Source organism: Bufo bufo, chromosome 2 (assembly GCF_905171765.1).
Source record: "Bufo bufo chromosome 2, aBufBuf1.1, whole genome shotgun sequence".
Taxonomy (NCBI): domain Eukaryota; kingdom Metazoa; phylum Chordata; class Amphibia; order Anura; family Bufonidae; genus Bufo; species Bufo bufo.
This window is the reverse complement of record NC_053390.1, coordinates 705346714-705357189: the sequence shown is the minus strand read 5'-3', so window position 1 is coordinate 705357189 and position 10476 is coordinate 705346714. Positions and strand designations below refer to the sequence as shown.

Sequence of the window (10476 nt, the reverse complement as noted above, 5' to 3'; positions counted from 1 at the left end):
GGAGAGAAACCCCAAGGAAGCGCTCCGTAGTTCCGCACCTTCCGGATTGTGGATCCATTTAAGTGAATGGGCCTGCATCCGCGATGCAGTGAGCACATGGCCAGTGCCCGTATATTGCGGACACGCATGTGCCCTAAGGCGTTTTATTTTACCGTTTTTCCATTTCCTTCTCTACTGGGAAATAGAAACCAGGAAAAAAAACGTTCAAAAAGCCAGCCATGAAAAAATGCCATAAAACCGCATGCGGTATGAAAAGAGCGGATTGCATAGCATTTTTCCAGTGAGCGGAGAACACCAGACCACATCTGTGCTCTGCAGCTTCCCGGACGGTAACGGAACAGCCATGGCCGTGTTCACACTACGGAGCCAGGGGCGGGCGGGGAAGAGGCCGGGGATGTGCGGCCAGCCCCGGGGGAGGACGCGGAGGCAGCCTGGGCGGTGCATGCAGCCTGCACACACGGCCGGAGCCGCCACAGCTATATAAAGAGCACCGCCCGGCATGCACGTTGTCCTGTAGTCCAGGGGAGGTAAGTGGAAGGTGCCTGTGTGTGCAGGGCGGCAGATGGCGGGGCCAGCCTGCTGACTGACCCTCGGTCCTATGATTACATTGTGACACCGCTGCAGGAATCATCTTGTCGCATTTGGCGTATGCGACTTCCTTTCAGTCATTTAACCCCCTGTGGCCTGATGGCAGCAGCTCGATTGGTGTAATGTGCAGCAAGTTGTGAACCTATTAGACAGTGACTCCCATCATCTTCCTTGCATCGTGGGGGGTGGGTGGCTTCCTGTTCTCCTCAGTCTTCTGCATTTTCACAGCTTGAGGGGATTTTTATTTGCTCTGTGCACATACAGCGGGGGGCGTTATTCTGCAATTGTCTGGGTAGCAGGGGCAATAACGTGTTCTCAGGCTACAATGTGGCCATGCCGTCTGCACAGCAGCGGCGCCACCTAGCGGCCTGGTGCAGAATTACAGAGTGGCCAGTGGATCCTGGCTGTATAGTGCTGATGTGGATCCATCACCATAAATACATGATCGGCTTGTATGATGTCTGTAGGTCATGGCGTGCCGCCTGCGTGATGTCTGTAGGTCATGGCGTGCCGCCTGCGTGATGTCTGTAGGTCATGGCGTGATGTCTGTAGTTCATGGCGTGACGCCTGCGTGATGTCTGTAGGTCATGGCGTGATGTCTGTAGGTTATGGCGTGACGCCTGCGTGATGTCTGTAGGTCATGGCGTGATGTCTGTAGGTCATGACGTGCCGCCTGCGTGATGTCTGTAGGTCATGACGTGCCGCCGGCGTGATGTCTGTAGGTCATGACGTGCCGCCTGCGTGATGTCTGTAGGTCATGACGTGCCGCCTGCGTGATGTCTGTAGGTCATGGCGTGCCGCCTGCGTGATGTCTGTAGGTCATGGCGTGCCGCCTGCGTGATGTCTGTAGGTCATGGCGTGCCGCCTGCGTGATGTCTGTAGGTCATGGCGTGCCGCCTGCGTGATGTCTGTAGGTCATGGCGTGCCGCCTGCGTGATGTCTGTAGGTCATGGCGTGCCGCCTGCGTGATGTCTGTAGGTCATGGCGTGCCGCCTGCGTGATGTCTGTAGGTCATGGCGTGCCGCCTGCGTGATGTCTGTAGGTCATGGCGTGCCGCCTGCGTGATGTCTGTAGGTCAGGTCATGGCGTGTCGTGTTGATCTGTCGCCATTTCCATATTTCCCTTCACCATAGACCCAAATCCGTGGCCGCATTACAAGGCGCTGTGCAGGATGTAAAGCTTCTGATGCATAGTTTGGGAAATTCTCAGCCAATTCCTTGTTGTGTCGATGCGTGGCGTCGGTAGCAGCAGCTGAGAATGATTTGCATAGTGTTGTCTCTGCGCCACCGCCGCTCCCTTCATCAGTGCATCTGTGGCCACCTTATAAGACTCCAGAATGTCTTGTCTGAAGTCTTTCTAGAATGCCTTTTTTTCCATCCTTGCAGAACATCTTCTTACTGTACACGCGTCTCACCGTTCCAAAAATCCATAAATTTAAGCAAAAGATGTGGTGTGCAAAAAACGTACCCACATCTCCTCTCTGTGTGTGGTAAGGGTCATGTGTTGTATTTGTATCTGACTCCAAGTTGTCCACGTCTGCTCATATCGCAACATAAATAGTATCTGTCAGCAGGATTAACCCTATGAAACCATACTATCCGACAAGGTTGATTATGGTGAGTGCAACAACCCCCCTCTTGTAGCAATCCGATGTGTAGCGTTTTATGAAATTCGTGTACTTTAATCTTGGAGCTAGCCCCTCAGCGCACTGCTTCTCCTCCGCCCCCCCCCCCCCCCCCCCCCTCCGTCCACTGACTGACATCTCTCTTGTGCATTGGTGAGGGTACAGTCAATGATTACACTCTCATGGGGCATCGAAACGGTGAGGACACCTGGCCCTGTCAGTCATTGGGGGAGAGGCAGTGGGTGGAGGTGAAGTGGTGCTCCGAGGGGCTAGGTTTACTAGGGATGATCATGCTGGCAGATGATCTCTGAGGTACTAATTCACTCCCAAATGTGGGGTGTGATGGGCACCCCTTCTCACCAGTATACGGAGTAATACAGCGTGGATCAGAGGCTTGCGTTGGATACAGCGGTGCTCTGCTAGGCACAGAACATTCTCTTGTGGAACATCTTGCTGGAAGCAACAGGTATAAGGGCATCGAGCCTCGGAGTCCTGTTTTGGGGTAATGACCTGTGCTCTGTCAGTTATGGTTTGGTGGTCAGAACTATTAATTCTTGTATAAGGCCTCGTTCACTCTCCAGTAAATCGCGGACATGTGCTGTCCATGTCCTCCACAGACAGCACACGTACCCATTGATTTGAATGTGTTTGTTCCCAACTGTGGGTCACTCGAAAAATCATGGAGACCTGCACAACTTTGGTCCGTGATGTGGATGAAACGTGCCCTTTGAAGTCTATGGGTCCATGAAAAACAACTGACGCAACACGGATGGCGTCCGTTTTGTCCTTGTTTTTTCACGGACTGAAAAATAGATACTCTGGAAATTAATTTTCAGCTGAGCAGCGTCTGTGGAATATGGATGACACATGGCCCAAACATTGATTCTTCATGGACATCTTTACCAATGAAACGCGGACGGATTTTCCATGGTCAACAAATGGATGCTGAACAGTGAACGAGGCCTAAGCAATTGGTACAGTAGTCTTGTCTTTGTGGCTTTGTACTAAGCTGTAGAATGGGTTCACACAAAGGTTTTTGCCAGGGAGATAGAGATATATATATATATATATATATATATATATATATATATATATATATATATAATTTGCACTTTTCAGTGTACTTTATTTTTATATATATTTTTATTTTTTGTGTGAAAAAAATACCTGAGCAGCACAGGAAAAAAGGAGGTAGTCCCTCCCTCCCACCTGTGCCGCCAATGAGGAGAGGGAGGGGCTCTGGCCACTGAAGATAATTAAGGGGGGCTCTGCGCTGCCAATGAAGATAATTAACGTTTAATACAGCTAAGGCTACTTTCACACTACCGTTCAGAGCGGGTCCGTCTGATGTCTGCTCAGACGGATCCGCTCATATAATGCAGACTTGGGATCCGTTCAGAACGGATCCTTCTGCATTATATTGTAGAAAAAAAATTCTAAGTGTGAAAGTAGCTTCAGACGGATCCGTCCAGACTTTACATTGAAAGTCAATAGGAGACGGATCCGTTTGAAAATTGAGCCATATAGTGTCAAATTCAAACGGATCCGTCCCCATTGACTTACATTGTAAGTCTGGACGAATCCGTTTGCCTCCGCACGGCCAGGCGGACACCCGAACGCTGCAAGCAGCGTTCAGGTGTCCGCTTGCTGAGCAGAGGCTGAACATTGCCAGACTGATGCATTCTGAGCGGATCCGCATCCACTCAGAATGCATTAGGGCAGTACGGATGCGTTCGGGCCGCTTGTGAGCCCCTTTAAACGGAGCTCACAAGCGGAGCCCCGAACGCTAGTGTGAAAGTAGCCTAAAGGAGGCAGGTGCCGGTTGTGTGATTCTGCCGCCGGCACCCGCCTCCTGTATGACAGGGAGCTGCAATCAGCGACAGTTAACCCCTCAGGTTTTTCCCATCAGATCTTCTGGATAGAAGAGGGATCTTTAAAGGGAACCTGTCATGTTGAACAAGGTGTCAAAGCTGCAGGCAGCACGTTCTAGAGCAGGAGGAGCTGAGCGGATTATATATACACTGCTCAAAAAAAATAAAGGGAACACTTAAACAACACAATGTAACTCCAAGTCAATCACACTTCTGTGAAATCAAACTGTCCACTTAGGAAGCAACACTGAGTGACAATCAATTTAACATGCTGTTGTGCAAATGGGATAGACAACAGGTGGAAATTATAGGCAATTAGCAAGACACCCCCAATAAAGGAATGGTTCTGCAGGTGGTGACCACAGACCATTTCTCAGTTCCTATGCTTCCTGGCTGATGTTTTGGTCACTTTTGAATGCTGGCGGTGCTTTCACTCTAGTGGTAGCATGAGACGGAGTCTACAACCCACACAAGTGGCTCAGGTAGTGCAGCTTATCCAGGATGGCACATCAATGCGAGCTGTGGCAAGAAGGTTTGCTGTGTCTGTCAGCGTAGTGTCCAGAGCATGGAGGCGCTACCAGGAGACAGGCCAGTACTTTAGGAGACGTGGAGGAGGCCGTAGGAGGGCAACAACCCAGGCATTTGGCAGAGAACACCAAGATTGGCAAATTCGCCATTGGCGCCCTGTGCTCTTCACAGATGAAAGCATGTTCACACTGAGCACATGTGACAGAGTCTTGAGACGCCGTGGAGAACGTTCTGCTGATTGCAACATCCTCCAGCATGACCGGTTTGGCATTGGGTCAGTAATGGTGTGGGGTGGCATTTCTTTGGAGGGCCGCACAGCCCTCCATGTGCTCGCCAGAGGTAGCCTGACTGCCATTAGGTACCGAGATGAGATCCTCAGACCCCTTGTGGGACCATATGCTGGTGCGGTTGGCCCTGGGTTCCTGCTAATGCAAGACAATGCTAGACCTCATGTGGCTGGAGTGTGTCAGCAGTTCCTGCAAGACGAAGGCATTGATGCTATGGACTGGCCCGCCCGTTCCCCAGACCTGAATCCAATTGAGCACATCTGGGACATGTCTCGCTCTATCCACCAACGTCACGTTGCACCACAGACTGTCCAGGAGTTGGCAGATGCTTTAGTCCAGGTCTGGGAGGAGATCCCTCAGGAGACCGTCCGCCACCTCATCAGGAGCATGCACAGGCGTTGTAGGGAGGTCATACAGGCACGTGGAGGCCACACACACTACTGAGCCTCATTTTGACTTGTTTTAAGGACATTACATCAAAGTTGGATCAGCCTGTAGTGTGTTTTTCCACTTTAATTTTGAGTGTGACTCCAAATCCAGACCTCCATGGGTTGAAAAATTTGATTTCCATTTTATTAATTTTTGTGGGATTTTGTTGTCAGCACATTCAACTATGTAAAGAACAAACTATTTCAGAAGAATATTTAATTAATTCAGATCTAGGATGTGTTATTTTTGTGTTCCCTTTATTTTTTTGAGCAGTGTAGTTTTCTGGGAAAAGATTCAGTAAAACTTGTATTTCATTCATTTATATGTCAGCTCATTCTGGGCATTGAAGTCGAGGAGGCGGTCCTATCAGTGATTGACAGCTATCTCTGTATACACAGTTAGGGTCCATTCACACATCCGTAGTACATTGCGGATCCGCAATACACCCGGCCGGCACCCCTATAGAAATCCCTATTCTTGTCCGCAATTGCAGACAAGAATAGAACATGTTCTCTCTCTTTCTTTTTTTTTTTTTTTCGGGAGGCGCGGACCGGAAGATCGGGGGCGCGCTCAGGAAATGCGAATGCGAAGAGCACATAGTGTGCTGTCCGCATCCATTCCTTCCCCACAGAGAATGAATGCGGAACGGGTGCGGACCCATTATTATGGATGTGTGAATGGAGCCTTATAGAGGGAAGGCTGTCAATCACCGATAGGACCACCTCCTGGACTTCACAGCCCAGAATGAGCAGGAATATAAATGAAATACAAGTTTTTTCCCCCCATAAAACTATACATCTATCTGCTCAGCTCCTCCTGCTCTATAACATGCTGCCTGTACGTTGAACTTTCATGGTGACAGGTTCCCTTTAATGTCTTTCTGCAGCCCATCTCAAGGGGGTGGACAATGTACAGGCAGATTTTCTAAGTCACGACCATCCACGTCAGGGCTCTGGACCAGAGGGTTGTTAATCAGATAATGTTACTTTGGGGTATACCAGAGAGTGATCATCTTGACACTAAAGCCAACAGACAGATTTATCTCTCTCCCAACAGGAATAGATAGATACCTTTGCCCAGACTTGGAGGCATGGGGACACATTAAGACTGGCGCCTAAAACCGTGGTTCCGCTGAAGTTATGAAGAGGTGCTGATCTCTCCATAACTTCAGCTCTTCCAGCCAGTTCTAAACGTAAGACCGCTCCTGAGCGGTCTTGCATCTAGACAATTTTCTACACCTAAAACATTTGTAGAAAATGGTCAATGAGACTGGCCTGCTGGCCCGTCCCTTTCTCTGCCCATGCCACAATTTTAGAACTGGCATGGGCGAGGTCACAGATGGTGGTGCAACTAACCCTTGCGCTGCCATCTGCACCTGAAATGCGCCTAATTTAGGCGTATTTCAGCTTAGTAAATCCTTTTTCACTCCCCTTCATTGAAACTCAAGAAGATCACGTAAGAGACGGCCACAGTAATGGTAACTGCCCTGTTTTGGCCCAGGAGGGTCTGGTTCTCGTGGTTTTGCAGGATGTCCATAGTTTCCCCATGTAGGCTTTGCTCAGTGCACTGGGTATATCTCCCTTGTTTCACACCTGTAGCGTGTATCCCGGCAGAGAATTCACACATGGCTTATACATCTAGTTTGCTGCCATATAGTGGACAAACATGTGTACTACAGAATGTTCACATTAGCCCCCATGCACGCGACTGTTCGGGTCCGCATCCGAGCCGCAGTTTTCACCGTTCCGTGGCCCCGCAAAAAAAATATAGCATGTCCTATTCTTGTCCGTTTTGCGGACAAGAATAGGCATTTCTACAATGGGCCGCCCGTTCCGTTCCACAAATTGCCAGATCAGGCAGCTGGATCTATATGCTGCAGGTATGAAAGTGGCCTGGACACATCCTATGTGTGCTTGGTTATGTACTGTGCAGCTTTAGGCTTTTACATAAGTGTGTGTGTTTATACATACATATATATATATATATATATAATTATAATTTATTTAAAAAAAAAAAAAATTTAATACACATGCTGTTATAGCAACATTTTTTTTACAGGTAGCATCTCAAGTACTTGCCTGGCAGAGCTGCTAATTAATGAGTATATCCAAGACAACAAGTGATTATCTCCTGGCTCTGCCCTCAGTAGGATAAGATGAGGCTTTTATAGCTTAGCTGACATTATAAAGCCTTTAACCACCTGTCCTGTCTGGGAGATCCCTTTCTCCACATGAAAGAATTGTGGCCAGCAAATCGTACTGAAGCTCATCCTGACTGGGAAACCTTTTTGGTCACCTCGCCTACAGATATTCTTGCCCTGTGACTATATAGAATATACACATGGGGGGTCATTTACTATGCTGAAATACTCCTAAATTGGGCGTATTTCAGGTGCAGATGGTGGCGCAGTGGTTAGTTAATGCCAGTTTTAAGATTGTGGGAAGGGATGCTAGGCCCATCTCATTCACCATTTTCTACGCCTGTTTTAGGTGTAGTAAAAGGTCTAAATTCAAGACGGCAAGGAAGCTGTCTTACACTTAGAACTGGCGCTGGATGCACCGAATGTTATGGAGAGACCAGCGCCTTTTCATAACTTCGGATCCACCGCCAGCTATGGGCCTTTATTAAGACCAGTGTCTAAAATGCCGGTCTTAACAAATGTGCCCCATGGTGTTCTGCATCCGTGGTCTCCAAACTCTGGCTCTCCAGTTGTTGCAAAGCTATAACTCTCAACTTGCTCAGATCTGTAATTCTGTAGCAGGCTGCTGATTTAGATATGACCATCATAGAAATTTCTGACCTTTTAAGGGCTCATGCACACGACCGTATGTATATTGGCGTCTGTGTGCATGGCAATACATGGCATATTATGCCTAACCTATAACCCCATAATACATGCATACCTTTTAATAACAAAAAACACTGACTAGAGAGTGGAGGTAAAACGGCCGAGGCCTGATTTATTAAACAATTAACCAAGACAACTTTAACTGCAAACTTTTAAGAGTCTAGTCATAAACTCAGACTCCAATACCATAAATATATCAGAGTCCATCCCATCACGGGATGACTATCCTTACCTCACCCAACCTCAGGCCATGGCCCCAAATACCCTCAACAAAGGGGGCAGGCGGGAGGGGCACAAAGAATCCGGCTCCACAGGCAGGTGCAGATCAAAGGCAAGCCCAGCCTGCGGAGCTCGGACATTTATAGCCCCAAAACCTCCCACCACACCAATCACAAGCTGTCTCCAGGGCTCCGCTAACCTTCCCCGGAACCCTGGGACATCATAGGTCACTAACCCAGCCAATTGAAGGACACTCACCGGGCAGAATTAATCCCCTGCCCAGTGACCCCACAAGAGCGGGAAACCTTTTCCCTCCAAAACTGGGCTCCCAAAATAACCTCCTTGTCACCGGGCAGAAAAACCCCAGTCCCCAAGGGCAGACAGCCATCAGGCAATGCCAGTATGGCCATGCGTCCCCCTCCATAATGTACGGGGTCCTTCCATTCCGTATTTTGTGGAACGGAACAGCTGTCCCCTAATAGAACAGTCCTATCCTTGTCAGTAACGCAGACAATAATAGGACATGATTTTTTTTTTTTTTTTTTTTTTTTTTTCGGAATGGACATACGGAAACGAAATGCACATGGAGTAACTTCAGTTTATTTTTATTTTTTTCTATCTTCATTCAGCAGGACCTGCGCTGACGTCACGGCGCTCACTATGTGGTGAGCGTTATTACGTCATCAAAGGTCCTTTTGCAGGTCCTGAAAGAAGACTATGCCAGCTGCGTGATCAATTGGATGAGGTGAGTTAAAAAAAAATTTATATATATATATATATATATATATATATATATATATATATATTTTTATATTTTTTTTTTTAACCCCTTAATCCACATTTTACTAAGCTTTCTGTAATAGGAATGCTATTATTTTCCCTTATAACCATGTTATAAGGGAAAATAATACAGTGAATAGAACACCTAACCCAAACCCGAACTTCAATAAAGAAGTCCGGGTTCGGGTCTGGGTACCACATTCCGTTTTTTCTCACGCTCATGCAAAACGCATTGCACTCGCGCGGAAGAACATTGGAACTCAATCGCAGTCAAAACTGACTGCAATTGCGTGCCTACTTTTCCCACAATGCACACGCGATGCATCTAGAGCAAATCTGGGACGCCCGTGTGAAAGAGGCCTAAAACTGCAGTTTGGCTTACACTTAGTTTTTTTATTTTATTGAAAAAAATGAGCCCTGCAGGACGTGGGTGAAGACTTTTAAACAGTTGTGTGGCGTGTGAATCTACACCGTCCATAACTCCTGCTCCGGGCAGTCTGCGCGTGTAGGAGGGGTGGATGAATAAGTGGCGAGTGGCCCTTTTACATTTGGTGTCCGCTCTCCACATAGCCGGAACAAACGGCTTATTTAGTGAAGCGTGCGCTGCTCACAATATGTCCTCTTGTTCTGTGCCCGGTGGGGCGAGTGCAGCTTGATCAGGAGATGGGAGTTGTTCTTGCTGTGTGTTGTGAATTAAATCGCCCCTACGCTATAGGGACGTAGGCTTCCTGTGACCGCACTGTGTGTCAGCATGGTACCATTGTCTGCAATTCATTTGCATGTCTGGGTCACTAATAAAAGTTGTAGTAAACTGGAACACTTCTGGTCTCAGTAGCACATTGACACTTGCAGCATTCCAGTTATTTCTGAACTGCAGACTTTCTTTCCGTGCGCCACAACATTTAGGGGGCGCCTTCACACGCGGCAGATTTTGTTGCGGAAAACTTCTGTGACCGAAAATCCGTTCCATTCATCTGAATGGGTCTTGCAGAAATCTATATGCTTGCTGCCAAAACAACCTCATTCAGATGAATGGAATAGATTTTCTGCAACAAAACCTGCTGCGCGTGAAGTCCCCCCTAAGGCCAGTGGTGCGTTCAGTCCGGGAAACCCGCACAGTGTGATGGCTGCATTTCCCAGACTGAACTCTGCTCCTCGAGCATCATAATAATGGAGCGTGTTTCCTAGATCGAACAGGCTCGTGTGAAACTGGCCTAAGGCCTTGCATTACTACTAATCCTGCACTCCTGATTAAAGGGGTTGTCCGGGCTTTTACTATTGATGAGCTAACCTCAGGATAGG

The 10476-nt window shown here is 48.0% G+C and overlaps 1 protein-coding gene across 1 annotated transcript in view; it reads left to right on the top strand.

The window, feature by feature from the left end:
• The first annotated feature begins 399 nt into the window (after positions 1 to 399).
• ACSL1 (acyl-CoA synthetase long chain family member 1) overlaps positions 400 to 10476 on the top strand; it is a 94712-nt gene continuing 84635 nt past the window's right edge. Inside the window, exon 1 of the mRNA XM_040418729.1 lies at positions 400 to 527. The gene's annotated coding sequence lies outside the window, so the exon portion shown is untranslated. The remainder of the gene's footprint in view (positions 528 to 10476) is intronic.